The sequence below is a fragment of the Mastomys coucha genome, unplaced genomic scaffold (genome assembly GCF_008632895.1).
Source record: "Mastomys coucha isolate ucsf_1 unplaced genomic scaffold, UCSF_Mcou_1 pScaffold16, whole genome shotgun sequence".
NCBI lineage: Eukaryota > Metazoa > Chordata > Mammalia > Rodentia > Muridae > Mastomys > Mastomys coucha.
This window is the reverse complement of record NW_022196898.1, coordinates 52,229,791-52,248,929: the sequence shown is the minus strand read 5'-3', so window position 1 is coordinate 52,248,929 and position 19,139 is coordinate 52,229,791.

Genomic DNA, 19,139 nt, shown 5'->3' with positions numbered 1-19,139 from the left:
AGCTGTTCCCCTGGAACTCTCCAGGCCTTCACTGCCATACTGGGACTCCAGGGGCATCCAGCCTCATGGTGTGAGAAGCTACTTGGCTGTTAGCTTCTCCAGTGTACAGACTGCCATGGCTGGACTACCAGGCCCTGTGCTATAAGCCAATCTAACTAACCTCCTTCTGTAATGTATGTTCATTGTGTTGGTTCCGTCTCAGTAGAGAACCCTAAAGCAATTATCATTTAAAGTGATATTTAAAATTACCAAGGTGACAACTACAAATATTTTGTCAGAAATATCTTTAAAGCACAATATTAATAGAAAAAAGTAGTGCAGTGGATAGAAATTGTCACGACCATGTAAGAAGAGCTATCGAAAAAAATACCAACAGCAAAATGTCATCAGTGGGTAGTTGACCTTTTCCTACCTACCCTCATTTTCACATTTTGCAACTTTTATAAGATAAATGCTTATTGTTTTTAGTGGAAAAAATATTCTCCAAGGAAGGAAATGAGATGCATTTGGTATTACTGGTTCGTAGGCACCTACTCAGGCACTAAGTTAATCTACCACTTCAATTTCTAAATTAAACACTCAATTATCATTCTAAAAATTAGTTAGAGCATTTTGCCAAGAGTCAGTCATCAAACTTGTCAATTTTTATAATCCAAAGACATTAATTACTCATCGTCAAGTGATGCCAATCTTGCCTACTCTGTAAAGATTGACATCCCCTTCTCTCCACCCCCACTATTGGCTCTGGCAAGGGCCTGGATCCTAACCACGCTCTCATCTCAGCCGGACTTCATTCCATCTTCTGTTCTGCCACCGGGATTTATGATGCAGACCTGTGTTACGAATTTGCCTAAATCACTCTACTACTTTGCTGGCTTCAGATCATACCAACATGAACTTCTGATGAGCCTACAAGAGCCTCCACACCTGACTCCACCTCACTCCCAGCTCTAAAAACATACCAGTTTTTCTGCTTCTCAGGGCTCCCCTGCCGCTCTACACCCCACACCATTGCTTTTTATGGAACATTCTTCACTGGCCATTTTCCCACCTTCTTTTCAGCTCCTGTAGGAGGGATTGCTAGGACTCCCTCTTGTTGTGGTTCGCTCTAAGGTCTACTCTTAAGAGGCTTGTGTATTGAGGGTTCCCAGTGCAGTGATGTTCAGACCTGAGGATTTGAGGAAGTTTGAGAGCTCTGACTTCTGATTAACTGATTGATTCATAATATGATGGCATTATTGGGAGACGGGGGAATGCCCTGGGTGGATAGAGGCTTGCCTCTGCTCTCTTCCTGTCTCTGCTTCCTGGCTCTAAAGAGGTAAGCTTTGCTACACTGGACACTTTTGCTGCTATGCTATTGCACCTCACGACAGGCCCATAGCAACGGAGCAAAGATCTGAAACCTTGGAAACCATGAGGGGAGATCAACCTTCCCTCCTTTAAAACAGTTCTCTCCTCTCAGAATATACACTTAGATGGGGTTTCAAAATTACTTTCCCAGAGCAAATAGGCCAATCCCACTTGATAAGCTTTCAAGGCATTTGCATAGATAGTGACAACTTTAATCTTCAGGAGAGCCTGTCAAACAGGAAGGAAACGTTTCACGGGTAGGGGTGGGAAGATTCGAGGTACATTCACTTACCCTCACCTAGCTCACAGGTGAAGTCAGGACTGCTACTCGGGTGTTCTGTCCTCCGACAACTTTCTCTTCCAGTTTTGTTCTCTGAGGTATGAAAACTAGATTGGTAGATCTGGGACTACAGCTCAGTGGTAGGGAAGGCTTCTTTAGAATGTATAGGGACTTGGGGTCAGTCTCCAATACCACCACCACACACACACACACACACACACACACACACACACACACACACACTTACTAATGTCTTCTTACCCCAAATAGGGAACTGAAAACAGAGAGGATATCACCAAAGCCAAGCTCGATGAGCTAATGAGTCTTGTTAAGGTCATCTACAGGAATATGGCTGAGGCCTTATCTACAGAAGAAGAAGTAATTCAAAAAGATGGCTGCATCAGCAAAGTCTACCTCAGCATGGGTGACAGGTCACATAAACATTGGGACCTGGAGCACATTGCATGATCTGCAGGCAGCTCAGATCGGAGAGTATCCTTTCCAGGTGCCTCTTCCAGGCTGACCTCCACTTCTTTTATGCAGTCTATCTCATGTATGTTCTTTCTAGGCAGCGTGGCTGGCCCAAGAGTGTTTTTCAGCAGTCCTTATTGCTTGTATGTGCTTGGGAAGGGATGGGCATAATGATTCTGGTCAGTTTCAGGGACTTTCTGAAGCTATTACGTTGTTTATTTCCTGTGTTTAACAAGCTTCCCTTCAGGATAGAACATTTTGCCTTCCCTTATAACAACATCCTATTATCTGCCTGTAAATATCCTGTATCTTAATGAGCTCCCTTCTTAGGGCATCCTGTTGTTGCATTTCCCTTTTAACATTCTGTGTCTTAAAATACTCTGTTGTTTTGCCTCCCCTTTAACATCCTGTGTCTTAATGAGCGTCACTTAAAAATGGAATGTTTTAATCTAGAAGGAAAGTGCTATATAACCCAATATCACACACATATGCATGCACGCACACACACACAGAGGGGTGAAACTGGGGGTCACTGATAAGTTGGTGGGAAGAGAGGGAATCTAGCTGATAGAAGATAGGGAGAACCAGCCTAAAAGATGGTTCTGCCTACATCAATACCATTTATTGAATTCTCACTCTGTTTCAGGTTCCATGCTAGGCACTTACTGTAAATTGCCTTATCTACCAGATAAAAGCCAAATCTGCCTTGATTGAATCCCGGATCTACTTACTGTTTAGTGTCTGGATTTGGGCATGCTGCAGTTTCTCCTCCTGTAAAACAAAGCTGATAAAGGGATCTCTCTCTCTCATGTGACTATGGTTTATGCTCAGCCTAAGGGGTTGGTTTTTTTCTTGTTTTACAAATATGTTAATTTTTTATTATTATCATGGTTCCCTAAGCATTCACATTCTTACTTATGAAGACAACTGATGCCCATAGAGGTCAGGTGGCCCAAGGCCACATCAGGTGAAAGCTCCAGCCTAAGCTAGTTGGATCCTGAAACCTATGTCCTTTCTACATTCAGGTAAAAAAAGAAAAACAGCCTAATAGCTAAGGGAGAAGGTAGGCCCCTGGAGCCATAAAGTCATTGGCCAGCACTTTCTGTTGGTGATGAGCTAGTTGCGTAACTTCTTTTTCAGTGGTGATTTCAACATCTCAAAATGATCAAACAGGTGGGAGAGACTGCTTTGGAGAAATGGCTCAGCAGGCATGGCTTTGATGCTAGACCAGCTGACCTGAGTTTGATCCCTGGGACCCACGTGGTAAAGGGAACTGAGCCTAGCAAGTTGTTGTCTTCTGACCTCTTCACTTGTGTAATAGTATGTATACACACACACACACACACACACACACTGAATAAATGTAATACAAATAATGACCAAATTTAGCATGTTATATAATATGTTAGATAGCCAAAAGAAACATAAGTTAATTTTGCTTCTTGGGCTACCAAAGTGCTGAGGTTTTCTTGTTGCTGTCATTGTTTTTGTTTTGTTTTGTTTCGTTTTGTTTTTGAGACAGTCTCTCTATGTAGGGCTACATAGAGCTGTCCTGGAACTCCCTATGTAGACCAGACTGGCCTCAAACTCACAGAGATCCATCTATTTCTGCCTCCCAAGTGCTGGGATTAGAGGCATGCACCACTACACCTGTGATCTTGAAGGCTATAATGATGAGGAGATTGTAGAAACTCTTCATGGCAACTTGAGATTCAGCTAGAGAAAGAGCTGCTGTCATAGCTTGGATGTGGACAGCATATTCAAGTGTGAGAACCCTGCTGTCTTAACAGGAAGGCAAGAAAGAAACAAAAAGAAGGAAGGAAGGCTGGAAGGAGGGAAGGAAAGAAGGAAAGAAGGAAGGGAGAGAAGGAGGGAGGGAAGGAGGGAGGAAGAAAGGAAGGGAGGAACAAAGGAAGGAAGGAAGGGAGAAAGGGAGGGAGGGAGGGAGGAAGGAAGGAAGGAAGGAAGACAAATAGCTCACATGACTGAAATAGTTCATCATGTGTTTTTACAATTTTTAAAGTAGCTCTCACTAATGACACTGTTTACTAACTTTACTTCATGATGTAGGCTTTGAATTTTTAATCCATGTTACTAATGAAACTAATATAATATAAATGATGGATATTTTCTAACCTGACTGGAGAAGAGATATCGTTACTAATTCAGTTGGGACTTTAAAACTTGTCAAAAGCCATTACAACAACTGTCATCCATAGTTCCTTGTCTGTCAAGAAGAATCAAGGTATAACAGAAGGTAGAAATGATGCCTGGGTATTCATTAAGAGTCAGTGGCTGAAAACATTATAGTCTAGAGATAGCCATCCCCACGTCCTCTTTCCTACTTGGAGGTTAGGAGTCATCTCATGGAAGCTGGGACAAGACTGCAGTTTGGACAGGCAAGGAAAAAGTAAAGGTACCTACTGTGTTCATAGAAACGGAAACTCGTTGAAAGCCTGGCTTACAGTTGTCTCCTACTCTTCACAAACACACACACACACACACACACACACACACACACACACACACACACCCTCAGAATCAATTGTCTAATAAGAGAGAGCCCTTTAGTGAAACTATGTATGCTGTACATGATCTGGGATATTTTATGTGACTGATGATCATTACCTGAAGCAGGCAGAAAGAAAAGCTGGAATGTGGTGATTGTGGGCAAAGCCCTGTCATTAGGGAGAACTTGTAAGAATCTGACTATGCAAGCAGATGTGGGCAAACTGTATTCAGAGACTGGATTCTACCCCAGAGCCTCCAGCAGGGACCCAAGGAATCCATCCATATTTGGAGTAAACATCCCAGGATGCTAGCCTCATGCAACTCAGAATTGTAAGAATCCAGTCTGCTACACCAAGTGACAACACAGGAAGCAAAACTCAACCCAGCATGCCAGGACTTGATTACAAAATTGTAAAAATAAAAACCATTGCTGTTTTGCAGTGCTGTGGAGAGAACCTGGAGTCTTACATGCTGGGCAAGTGCTCCCTATCTTCCCAGTTCAACTGGTAAAGTGTACCCTGTTTTCATAGATGAAAGACACACGCACGCGCGCGCGCGCGCACACACACACACACACACACACACACACACTAGCTTATTTTTAGTATGCTTTTTGGCTCAAGCCTTCCTTGGCTAACATGCCCTTATCTTCACTCCCAATTCAACACCTCTAAATCTGCCCTCAATTAAGTTGCCCAGTTACTTTCTCCTTGCTCCACACCCTAGATCTGCCCTCAGTTTAGCTGAGTTTCTAATCTCCTGCCTGCTAGTCCAGGCCTCGTAAGGGAAGCGGCCAATGCCACTCCACCTGAGATCTCATGTGGCTGGTGACTCTCTCTCCCTCCAAAGCATGGTAAATCTCTTTCTTCCTCCTGTGGCTCCTAGCCTGCCTGCCCAGCCATTGGCTGCTAGCACCTTTATTGATTGATCAAGAACCAATTGGGGAAAAGGACCTTCAGTGTTCACACACAGATTCCTGATCAAAGCATCAGAACCACTCCCTACAGTAAAGTACTCACCTAGTATATCTGAAGTTCCCAGAACCACATACATCAGGCATTGTGGCACACAAGTGTAATCCCAGCACTTCTGGGGTAAGGGAGTAAGAGGCAAGAAAATCAGAAATTCAAAGTCATCCTAGGCTACATAGTGAATTCAAGGCCAACTTAGAATACATAAGACCCTGCAACCCCACAAAGCATCGCATGATGGCCTTCCTAATTCTAGGTCCAGGGTCTCACCCAGGCCAGGTAAGTATCCCAGTCCTGAGCAGTACCCCCACTTCTGCTTATGCTTACATATTCGCCAGGCTAGCACCCTCCAGTCAGAAACCCTAAGGTCATTCTTTACATTGTAAAGCTTCTGTTTCCTGTAGGCTAGTGTCTGACAGGCACCAGTGACCAACTCTCAATGTTACAGCAAGTTCAGAACAAATGGCCTTGACTTTTCTCATTTGTTTTATTATTATGAAAATAATGACAAGACTTTTGGTTTTCAAATATCAACATAAAATACTTTTAAAAAAAAATCGCCATTGTGGAGTGTGTAGACAAAACTACAGACTCTGTCCACAGACTATTCACACAGAGTTAAAAAAAAAAAAAGGTGTATGGTGGGTATAAAAAAGGGATATAGAATTTGTATACGAGTCACATGACATGCATTACAATGCCATACCTCATAACTGAGAATAATATTAAGTGCTTCTTAAAGAAATAGCTGGTAGGAAGCAGTATCAAATATATAATGTCTTAGGCTGGCACGACAGCTCTGATGACAAGGCTGGCAAGGAACTCTGATGACCTGAGTTCAATCCTCAGGATGCACGTGATAGAAAAAGAGGGCTGAGCCTCACAGATCGCTGTCTAGCTGCCACGTACCTCATCCCTATACAAAATAAAATACAAGTTTTAATGTAATAACCCATACATATGATTTCTCTTTCCAACCACATTTCTTCTGTCATGAAAGAATTGCCACTGAACGTTTTCTGTTCCCTCCTCTGCCTGCTTTGGCTCTTTTGTTGCTTCTTCTTCTTCTTCTTCTTTTTTTTTTTCAGCCAGCTTTATTTAATAAGCCTTTTGCTTTGAGGGGGAAAGAGTACATCTATTTATCACATATTTCACTAAGCCACAGGACCAACTACATCATTCGTGCAAAATGGAAATGCAGAGTCTTCAGCTCAGAGGCCAGTCAGCGGCGATGTTTGGACAGAGGCAGCTGAACACAGGGCCCTCCTGAGGTGATTTTGAGGCCTTCTAGCCAAAAAGCCAGCCCTGTCAGTCAAAGGTGACACAGCCTAGAAAATACTTCTCCCATTGCTTGTGTTCTTCCCCCCAAACCCCTGGCCTTGTTAAGGAAATAAACTCTGAAACACATCATCCTTTTCATAGCAAAATCAAACAAACAAACAAACAAAACAGAAAATGAGGAGAATTGGTTTTGATCTTTCTCTCCCTGAGAACCCCAGTGTGTACTGCTGAGGGACCAAGCCCTGTGAGCAGAGGCTCTTCCCTTTAGCAGCTCCTCCCGCTTTGCACTGGCCTTCATTGGCAGCACTTTCTCTTCTCTGACACTAAAATCCAAGCCTTGGGGACCTCTGATGGGCTTTTCCGGGGTGGGAGGCTGGCAGGCCACCTAACAGTGAGACGTCCATGCTCTTTTAAAGTAAGAAGAGCAATCTGTTGGTGACAGATAAACATCAGACACTAGAAGTTCATAAACTGGGTTAAGTGAATCATTAGATAATCTGTTATTTGCTAAAAATAATAAAAATGTGCATCGACTAGCAAGTGGCCATGAATATTTAACCACAGCTGATGCCATTTCTATGCAGAGTGTTGCAGCTGTAATAATGTACAAGACAGAGAGGAGGGGGGAGTACTGGAGATGAGGAGGCTCCTCCTGCTGCCTTACTATAGAGACTCAGCTTTTTGTTTTATTAGGAAAAAATGAAGCCATGTTGCCTCATGGTATCAAATTACCAACCTTCAGCAAATAAGACTAGATGATGCCTGTAAATATGATTATCAGACAAAAAGTTCATTATTCCTACTTCTCTGGAATATTTATTGGCATAAAGTTTAGATAGTACAAATCCATGAAAGACCTGAAGGTTTTTCAGAACAAGATTGAACTCGGACTGTTTTCTATAAAAATAAAATGTTGTATAAAATTACATAGCAGACCCAGCCCAACCTCCTTGAACACTTAGGGGACTTCTCCATCTTCACTAACAGCAGGATTCGAGGGAAGTGGGTGTTTCAGTAGAGTCCTCAAGTCCTCACTTCTTGTTTGTTTAAGATATCAGACCACTAGGGATCAAGGCACTTATAGCACAAGTCTCAGGCCTGGATTGTCTCCCTTTAGTTCTATTATTACACAGGCTTGTGCGGGGGGTGTAGGGGGTGTGGGGGGTGTAGGGGTGTGTGGAAGTGGGAGGGTCCACTGGGAATGCTTCAAGCCAGTGTGTTCCCATTACTCAAGATCCTGCCTTAGAAGCATTTATCTCCCTAAACCCATTTACTAACTGCAGCCTTGATATGAAAAACTGCTCGTTAGGCATTATGAATTAATTAAGATAATTCATGGACTTCCTCCTGAACAATAATAACAAAGGCTTATTGTAGCAGGCTATTTAATCACATTGTCCATCATCTGTATGTAGACGCCATGTAAGCCCATGAGCCTCATGTTAACAGATAAGCACACAGCCCCGGAGAGATTAACTAACATGTTCAGGGTCACACAGCCATCATTCCATTTGATTATGTTCATAAAACGAGGCAATGCCTTGCCGGGATCAGAGAATACATCTTCTGGTTGCTTCTAGTTCAATGGTGTCTTCTCTCTAAACAAATATTTATCTACATATTATCTACTTCCTCATCACATTGACAAGTACCTAACAGAAACAACTTAAAGAAGGATTGATTTTAGCTCATGGTTTGAGAGGAGAGTAGACCACTCTGGAAGGGAATGCATGATGGAGTTCATAGTGATGGAAACATACATCCCCAGAGACCATGAAGCAGAGTTTGTCGGGGGGCTGGGCCAAAACCTCACTATCTAACTCCTAGTGACCCACTTCCTTGAGGTAGTCCCTCCTCCTCCCTTGAGCCACAACCGTAGGTTGTGGGAATCATGACCTAGTAGGAAATACTTCATGTTCAAACCACGGCAGTTGAGTCTTCGCTCCATGTAAGGCATTGTGCTTGATGACAAGGGGGTGGGAAGAGGTGTAAAGGCCCTTTTAAGGAAAATTTCCACGGGTTTGGTCAGATGGCTCAGTGGGTAAAAAGCACTTGCCTTCTACCTATATGGTAGAAGGAGAAGACAAATGCTCACAGGTTGTCCTCTTAGCCACATGTGTGCTGCGGCACATGTAAGCCCTCTGAACTTAGTTATAGCCAGCTTCAGGTCTATGTCTTCAGAACATCCTCACTCCTCCCTTTAAGCATCTTGTAGAAGAACTTCAATGAACTTCTATACAAATAAATAAATGAATATAATTATAATTTTTAAATAAAAGTTTCAAGGAGCTAGCAAGAGGGGTCAGTGGGTAAAAGCACTTGCCACATAAGACTGATGACCCATTTTGATCTTTGGAACTCTTGGAAGAATTGGCTCCCCAGAGTTGTCCTCTGACCTCCACACTTGAGCAGTGGCCTCTCCCTACCTTCTATTTCACATGCACAGTAATGATAAAATAAATTAAAAATAGTTTCTAAGACAATCTTCAGCTCTTTGTCCTTCTAATACATACTGCTTGCTGACACATCATGAAAATAATTTATTTAAAAGTGTTTTTAGCTCTTCTCTGTTTTGTACAGAACCACATTCAAGTTCCCCTGCAAGACACTTAAAGGAGCTGGTATAGAGACAAGAGGAAGGTTGTCCTAAAGACATGAATTTGAACTTGGCTGTCACTGAACACAAGGGGCTTGCGTTTGTGAATGCGAAGACAAAAAAAGATTTATCACCTGCAGCAGGCAAGGAGACCAAGGGAGTCATTTCCAAAGCAACAAAGGAAGCTTGCGGCTTCCATCCAGGGAGCCTATGCATATTCACATGGAGGTAACCCATTCCTAAGCATGTTCCGTTTAAGGTCACAGAGATTAAAGTGATGGACAGCAATGTTTCTGGGCATGCTCATCTTGTGCCATAAAGTTTTAACTGAAAATAAAACAAAGGACACTTTGTGGTGCGGCAACACAGGGTTCACCCCGGAAGGTGCCTTACTTAGTGGCTAGCTGTGTAATGAGTACCTTTACCACCTTTGTTCAAATCATACGATCCATTTAAGTTTCTCTCTTTACCCATAAACCTAGGGAAGAGTGGACTTATTGGAACTATTCAATAAAAGGACAGTCTCTGAGAGAATATGGGATAGTCCCTCCTCACCCCCAATCCAATCTAATTTTCTATTCGACAGACCCTCAACATTTTGCCAAGATATCTTGTTGCCGTTCTGTGGACACAAGTCACACAATCCTGCCTTCTTAAATGTTCTTCTCAGGCTAGAGTATCCTCCTTGTCTGACACTCCCCTCCCCCATAGCAAAGATTTACTCATCCTTAAAGGCCCAGCTGAAGGGTTGCTGCTTCTCTGTGGCTCTCCCAAAGCCATTTTGTCTTGTATTCCTGAAGCACTATTGTCTTGTGTCATGGATTTAATAGACCATGCTGTTATTAAACGTTTTCATGCTTGTCTTATCTCCCCAAAGGTGCTGTAAGCTTCTTAGGGGGCAAAGATGAGACTTTCTTCTCCTCTGCATCCCCCACTGAGATGATTGCCATTTGACCCCAGTGACAAGTGTCCCATAATTACAGGCAGTGTGTATGAATAAAGGCTGCATCATATTGCATTTTGTTAAATTATACTTGTACACCTGGGGGGGGTGGAGTTGAAGTGTGAGAAAATCATACCGTCATTTCTCCTCTCTGATGCAGTTTGCCTTTAAAAATATTAGCTGTCCAACCTGTTTTGTTTTTATGCATGCGGCATTTCTTCTCCAATATTTCAACACACCACTTAAAATCTGATCTGAAAATAAAAAGTATTAAAGCATGTGTCTCAAGTGGATGGGGTGGGGGGAAGCACCAGCTATGACTAATGTCTTCAATTTATAGTATATCCAATTTGGAGAAAACCATGCTTTTTCATAAGGTTGCATAACAGCTAACAAAAACATTTTCAGCCCCAGGATGTGTTTTGTGGGGAGGGGTGAGTTAGCCCTTCACTGAACTAGGAAAAATGTAGAAATCAAGGGCACAGCTTTTCTTGGTACACATTTGCCCTACACAGAGACGGGCACTCAAGTACATGTCAAATTCAATGTACTCTCTTCATATAATGTGAGACGGAGGGCAGAAAGTCAATTGGCCCATTCTCAGTGAGAGTAGCTCATTCTAATTCTGGCTAGCTATCCTTGTGAACTATGTCAGTATTGCCAACTATTAATCAAGCATGCCAGCTATCAGTCTTAAGAATGATCAAAGGGGATGAGTGAGGGATGGTGTTACATACATCCCCATACCTACCTGTTCTGGATTAAATAAACAGGCCTTTATATTACACACTTCCTAATATTGGTTGTCACAGTCTTTTGGATGTAGAACAGTCTCTCAAATGCATCAGGAATACTAGAACTCCAGTTAGACATACAAGGAAGTAAAGCTGGTTGAACTGGTCCCTGAAGCTTATGTTATGTTTAGTAGTGTTTTACATTGCCAGAAATGCAGATGTGACATCTAAGCTAGGGCCAACATGTCAAATGAGTCTGACTTATGAATGAACTAAGGGCTAGGGATGTAACTCAGTTGGTAGAATGCTTGTCTAACATGTACAAAGTCATGGGTCCTACCACAAAAACCAGGCATAGTGTTGCATGCCTATATTCCCAGTACTCAGGAGGAAGAAAAGGAGAATCAGAAGTTCATGATCTCAAGCTGTTGGTCAAGAATATAGGCTATTGCTGCCGCTCTTTGTTGCCTCCCAGAAGTTGAAGGTAAATCCCTATTGCTGAAGCCATCACACACTTCAGACATGGGACTCTGGGAACCAGAGCTGGATCCGGCCTGAAAGCGTCCTCCATGAGGTACTATTCAAGCTACCAAGAGAAGAAAGCATTCAATAGTCCTTCCCAGCTGGGACTAGTGTGAACCATAGCAATGGTCCACACAGCAAGCTATCCCTAAAGGTGCAACAGTGGAACTTCTATCTTGGCAGTAACTGGTAGCTCTCTAATTGGTCTTAAGGCCTGTTCAACAAGAGGGAAACCAGGCCTGTTACTGTCAACCTAGTCAACCATCTGTGGTCAGTGAGGCCATAGATCTCAGAGGTGAATCTACTAGTGCCACTTTCCCAAACCAATACAATGCCTAACTGCATTCTAACTACTTCTTGTACCCGTATGTAAGTGCAGTTCTCACCCCACCTCAAACAAGCTTCTTTCCTGGCAGACAGAGACCATTACAGAAAGCCACAATTAGTCAGAATGCAGAGGACAGTTGGCTGTGGGTGCCCAGCCCCAATCAATACAGCTATAACATAACTCAAGGCACAGGAACACAGCAGAAGGTGGGGCAGAAAGACTGTAAGGACGGGAGATCCAAGGAGTCCACCACAAGATTGAGTATTTTCGATAGGACATGGAAGCTGCACCCACGAAATCACAACAATATGGTAGTTTAAACAAGACCCAAAAAATGACAATGGCAGTTGACATGCTAGACGTGGATGGGGACATGACACAGGACCCCACCCCTAGATGATGATCTATGGGCAATTAAAGACTGACTGCTAAGAGAGGGAGACTTAGCTTTCCTAGAGATGAGCCATCTAAATGGTTATCCAACCGCAAGTCATCAGTCCTAAAAAATACACATACAAGCAACACAGAGCAGATTCAGCAGTTTGCTTTTATGTATTTATTCACATATATATGTATTGAACAATAACTGAAGAATAAGAGGCCATGAATTTGAGAGAGGATCAGAAGGGTAGCGTAGGAGGAGTTGGAAGGAGAAGAGGGAAATGATGTAATTATATTTTAATTAAATAAAAAAAAAGTTCGAGATCACCCTCGGCTACATAATGAGTTGGAGGCCAGCCTGGAATACATGGGATTGTCTCAGGGGAAGAAATGAACTGAACAAAGGATGTATAATTTCAATCACACAAAAATAAAAGTCTTTAAAATTCATGAACTATACCATCGATAATCCAGTAGAAAGGTTTAAACCTCTCAGTTGCATAAGAGTTCAAATTATTTATTCATTTTTAAGAGTACAAAAAAAAAAAAAACCCTGAAAGTAATCTGACCCTGTTGTCTCTGCCAAGCTAATAAGAACAAATGTCAAGTTGTAAACATATACTTTGTTTCTTTTCTTACAGATTCACTTTGCTGCTGAAGTGAGATATGAGAATTAAGATCTATATAGTAGAGTTTTTAATCAGAAGAGGGGCAAAATGCTTTTTGAGGACAGGAATGAATCCTGACACTTTAATTACAAGTTCAGTGGAAAGTTTGGGAGACTGTGAGATTGAACATTATTATGTTGTCATTAAGAATCAATGACTGAAAAGGAAATCAGTTTATAGCAGAAATGGCAAATTACATCAAAAACTTATAGAGGTGCTGTTTCTTGATAGCCAAGAATATTCCTTATAATTTACTTGATTTAAAAAAATCCAAATGGTAGAAAATTTGTAAAGAGACATGGGTTTTTAAAAACGGCATTACATTAACACTGGGCATATTTTTTTTTAGCAGTTCCAATCATGTTCATCATAATATCAGTTGTAATATGAAAAAGCCATAAGTGCTGTTGGATTGATGGCCCAGTGGTTAAGGGCACTGGATGCTCTTCCAGAGGATCCAGGTTCAGTCCCACCATCCACACAGCACATGCACATACATGAAGGCAAAACAGTCACACATACAAAATAATACAATAAAATAAAATTTTAAGAAATTAGAAACAATCCAAGTATGAAAATGCATAAAATATAGTAAATTCAGTTGGTGAGTTATAAAATTGTTTGAAAGGACAGGTACAAATATGTCACAAATTGAAAGTGTAAAGGATGAAAATCCTTAATTTTTATAGATGTCAATGTTTATTTATGTTATGACTACAATCTGGTAAAATGTGTACAGGAGAAAGCAAGGGAAGAGAAACAGAAATGTTTATGGAATTTAAATTTGTATGGTAAGTATGGATTTTTTTTTTCTAGATTTTATTTTATGTGTGTGTAGGTTTGGCCTCCAGGTATTTATGTGTGCCACATGAGTTCAGTGCCACAGACACTAGAATTATAGTTCCTGAGAATTGGATGGTTGGTTGTGAGCCACCGTGTAGGTGCTGGGAATTGAACCCAGATCCTCTGGTAGAGCAGCCAGTGTTCTTATCTACAAAACCATCTGTCCTGTTCCCCTTTTCTAAATCCTATGTAATTTAAAAAACCCTACTTATAACTTTTCAAAATTAATTTGTATTATTAAAGAACTGTCATGTCTAATATATTCATTAGCTAGAGCTTATGAAATTGCCTATTTTCAACCTTTAAAAATTTACCAAAATAGTTATATATGGTTCAACCTAGTAGTGTATTCTCATTGTCTTAGAAAATGGATTTTCTTTGAAATAAAATTACTAATGACTGTTCTTCACAGATTGTCTTTGTAGTGATGGAACCCAAGGCTTTGTGCATGCAGGGCAAACATGCTCAGCCGATCTCCAATCTCTTTAATATCTATCCTAAAATGTTCTCCAATCTTCTAAGTCTTTCTTAAAAATTATCAGAAATCAATTACTGGAAAACTAAGTTTGGAAGCCATGACTCTAAAGTGGTCAAGGTTGACGGGAAGTGTCTCGATTTTTAAGAAAAGGAACGCAGTTCAGACTGTCATGACTTAAGGAAGAGCCATTGCGATTGCATCTTTTTATGTAAATTTGAAATTAAGTGTCATGTTCATTTTTTTAATTATCCAGTGGCCAGTATAAAGTAAAACATTCATAATTTAATAAGTAAATTTGCTTCTAACCTGTTCTGGGAATGACATTTAAATTGCATCGTACTCTGATTACTCAGAGATAATTAGTTCTCTAAATATTACTATAATGAAAACCATGGGCTTAATGAATCATACACATTCAAACGTGAATATTTAAGTTCAGCATAAAAATTGTTTAACGACTGGTTAGAATTTGAAAAACTGCATAGGGCCAGCCAGGCTGCACAGATGTGAAGAAAATTCATAGGAATTTTGTATAGTAGTGGCAATAAAGAGAAATGAGTCAACTTCTATCTGTGATGTGAATAGACTTACCTCTGCTCTACAACGGCTTCTGTTAAATCTTTGATGTTATGGGTCAGTTATGTGTCAGATATGGGTCAGTGAGGCATCTTATAGTTTTTTATGATATGTTTGGCAATAAACTATAGAAATAAGGCTTCTTAAAGGAAGAGACCAAGTGTGTGTGTGTGTGTGTGTGTGTGTGTGTGTGTGTGTGTGTGTGTATGCTTGTATGTGTGTGTCTCCACAGACATATGTGTCTATTGTTCATACCCTTTGCATGGAACATTGTGCCCAATACATGGCAAGTAACAAGTTGATTAAAAAGAGAAGTACAAAGAATGTGCTTGATGAGGAATCTTTGTGGCTCTTCACCATAGCTCAGCCCTATCTCAATGACTTGGATAGAGATGAATTGGGGCATATTAAATAAATGCTCTAGAGAGTACAAATTGGTAGGATAATCCAGTGACACCAAAATGATAAGCCATCTTAGACCTGGATGAGGACAAGCCTGTAGGAGACCAAATGGCAGTCAATGCAAAAATCTTCCACTTGAGCTTCTTGAAACATGGTCTCTTCTGACTACTATGGGGCCCACTCTTCTAGAAACAGACAGACACACAAACAAATAATAAAACTAAATCTTTAAAAATTATTCTTAGTAGCATTAGTGATGCATAATATACATAGATAAAATTCACCCATACATATGCTAACAAACTTGTGCATCCATCACCACAGTGTGTGATTTTAGAATACATCTATCACCCGAAAATTTATGTCCCCTCATAGTCACCTCTCCTCATCACCCCCAGGTCTAGTCAACAAACAACCTGCCTTCTAGTTCAGTGAATCTGGACATGCAAAGTAGTGGTCATTTGTGTTTGGCTTCTCTCACTGAACACAATATATTTGAGATTTAGTAATATTATAAGGGTTGTCATTGTCAAATTATGTACCATATTTTAATTTCCTTTCATTGGTGTATACTGGTGTTCTATTTCTTTAATCTACTTGCCATAGGAAGGCACCTTAACTTACAAGTCTATGTGAGGACATTGATTTTCATTTCTCCTTGGAAGATACCTAGGAGCGTACTTTCTGGGTCATATGGTATTCTACATTTAACTTTTTGAGCAACCCCCAAACTTTTTTTCAAAGCAGCTAAACCATTTTACATTCCCACCAGCCATTTATGAATGGCCTGATGTCTCTGTATTCTTACCAACACTTGTTAGTCTTTGCTTTAATTTTTCTCCGATTTTATATGTATGGGCGTTTTACCTACACGTATGCCTGTGCAGCATGCACACGCCTGGTGCTCATGGGACCCAACAATGGACATTAGATCTCCTATAACCAGATGGTTATGAGCCACCATATGGGTGCTGGATATTGAACCCAGGTCTTCCAGAAGAGTAACCAGTGTTTTTAGTTGCTGAGCCATTTCTCTGGCCCCTCTGTTTTGATTGTTCAGTTTTAAAATACATCTATTTATTTTTATTTAGGAAAGTGAATGTGTGTGTGTATGTGTGTGTGTCATATGTATATGAATGCTTCTTGGAAGCCAGAAGAGGACATCAGATCCCCTAGAGCTAGAGTTACAGTCACAATTATGAACTGCTTGATGTGATGCTGAGGACTGAATGTAAGTCTTCTGGAAGAGTACTAAGTCACTGAGCCATCTCTCTAGCCCCTGTCTGTTTTAAACAGATATTTACTTTATTGTTTATTTACGTTTCTGTGAGTATGTATGCATGTACACATGTGTGTGGTGCTCATGGAGTTCAGAAGAGGGTGTCTTCTGGAGCTGAAGTTGTAGGCAGTTGCTAGCCACATGTACTTGCTGGATATGTGTGTCAACTTGATACAGGCTGGAGTTATCACAGAGAAGGGAGTTTCAGTTGGGGAAGTGCCTCCATGAGATCCAGCTGTGGGGCATTTTCTCAATTAGTGATCGAGGCGGGAGGGCCCCTTGTGGGTGGTGCCATCCCTGGGCTGGAAGTCTTGGGTTCTATAAGAGAGCAGGCTGAGCAAGCCAGGGGAAGCAAGCCAGTAAGGAACATCCCTCCATGGCCTCTGCATCAGTTCCTGCTTCCTGACCTGCTTGAGTTCCAGTCCTGACTTCCTTTGGTGATGAACAACAACATGGAAGTGTAATCTGAATAAATCCTTTCCTCCCCAACTTGCTTCTTGGTCATGATGTTTGTGCAGGAATAGAAACCCTGACTAAGACACCACATGACTTGAGTACTGAGAACTGAACCCCAGTCTCCTGGAAGAGAAGAAGCAAGCACTCTTAATCACTGAGCTGTCTTCCCAGACCCCTATTGTTTGTTCTCACATTGTCATAAAAACTTTGAGGTCAAGTGGTTGATATTTTGGAAAAAAGAGAGTAAAGGTTTCTTTTTGTCCAAATATATATTTCAATAACATCATTGAGGAGTATTTTGTGTATCACATTAAATTTCTAAATATCCAAATCAATTACACTTAATTTGTCAGGCTGTACAATCATCACCATAAATCAGCTTTAGGATACCTTTATTACACCAATAAGATCCCTCAAGCAAATGGAAACTTAATCAATTTCTCCCACTCTCAATCAATTTCCACATCTACTTTTGCTTTTTTTGAGAAGTTCATATAAATGGAACTGCATGATATATTAACTTTTCTCTTAGGGCTGAAAAAAGTTGTAAATAAAGACTTTGAAGCTTACCCACATGGGAGCATGTATCTATAATTCGTTCTTTTTCGTTTCTAAATAGTATTCTATTGTATGTCCATACTATGTTGTGTACATCCATTCACCAGTTTGGTGACCATTTGGATTGTTTCCAATTTGGGGATATAATGAATAATGACCCTAAGAGCAATCATGTTCAAGTCTGAGTTTATATATACTTTCCTTTTTCTTGGATAAGATTTCTAAAAGTCAAATTCTGGGTAATGTAATAAAGTTATGATTTTTTTTAAGAAAGCTGCCAAATTCTTTTTCAAAATTTCATATTCCCATCAATAATATATGTAGATTTCTGTCCAACATTACTTACTATCTGTCATTTTTTGTTATTATTTTTTTAACTATTGATTCTTTGTGAACTTCACATCATGCACGCCAACTTCATTTATCTCTATGTCCCCTCTGTTCTTGCAAAACCTCACCCCAAAAAGAAAACAAGCAAAATTTCATCATGGAAGCGGTAGTTTTGTCACAGTGTGTCACACAGTATACTCTTTTGTCTAAACAGCTTTATTTGCAAATGTTCATGGCAATGAGTCATTGGTCTGGGTCGAGGCCTCTGACTTTTGCGACACTAGTAATGCTGGATCCTCACTGGGACTCCTCCTGGATCTCCTGTTGTTTCCTGGTGCCATGGAGATCCAGCAGCTTTGGTTGTGCAAGACCAGCCCCTTCTAGAATTGTGCTCTAGCAGTTCATAAATGGGATAAATGTTGGGGTGGACCAACTCAGAGCCCTGGATCTGGGACTAGGTGGGAGCTGAGTTAGTCAGCTTGACAACTCTCCCACTTTACCCAGGCAAGGTATGGGCCAGCTTTCCCACTCTCATGCCCACACCACCAGAGCCAGCTCTGTTGTGCAGCACAAAGAAGATGAGGGGCTGCTGTTGAAGTACAGCAGTCAGTGAGGGACTGGGTTATCTGTCTTTATTACAGACATTCTAGTTGAGGTGAAACAGTACCTGCATGTGGTTTTAATTTGCATTTCGCTAATGAATTCTCCTAAGACCGAATGTTTTGGGGCTCAGTGTGTACAGACTCTCTGCAGAGAAACACGGCCACTGTTGAGTTAAGCCATGCGATGTCACACCTGTAAGACAGCATTTCAGACCCTTCTTCCCATCATTTGCCCTTTAACATTCTTTCTGTCCCCTCTTCTGTAATGTTCTTTGATTTGGTCATTTTTGGATGAGCTGCCTGTCTTATTATTACTGAGTTGTAAAAAAAAAAAAAAAAATCTTCATATATCAGGAGAAAAAAATCATTTACCAAGACTTTTTAAAATTGGGCAGTGGTGTTGCACACCTTTAATCCTAGCACTTAGGAAGCAGAGACAGGCAGTTCTCTGAGCTTAAGGCCAGTCTGGTCTACAGATTAAGTTCCAGGACAGCCAGGACTACCCTGAGAAACTCTGTCTTTGGGTGGGGAGAGAGTTTGTTGTTGTTGTTGTTGTTGTTGTTTTTTTTTTTTTTTTTT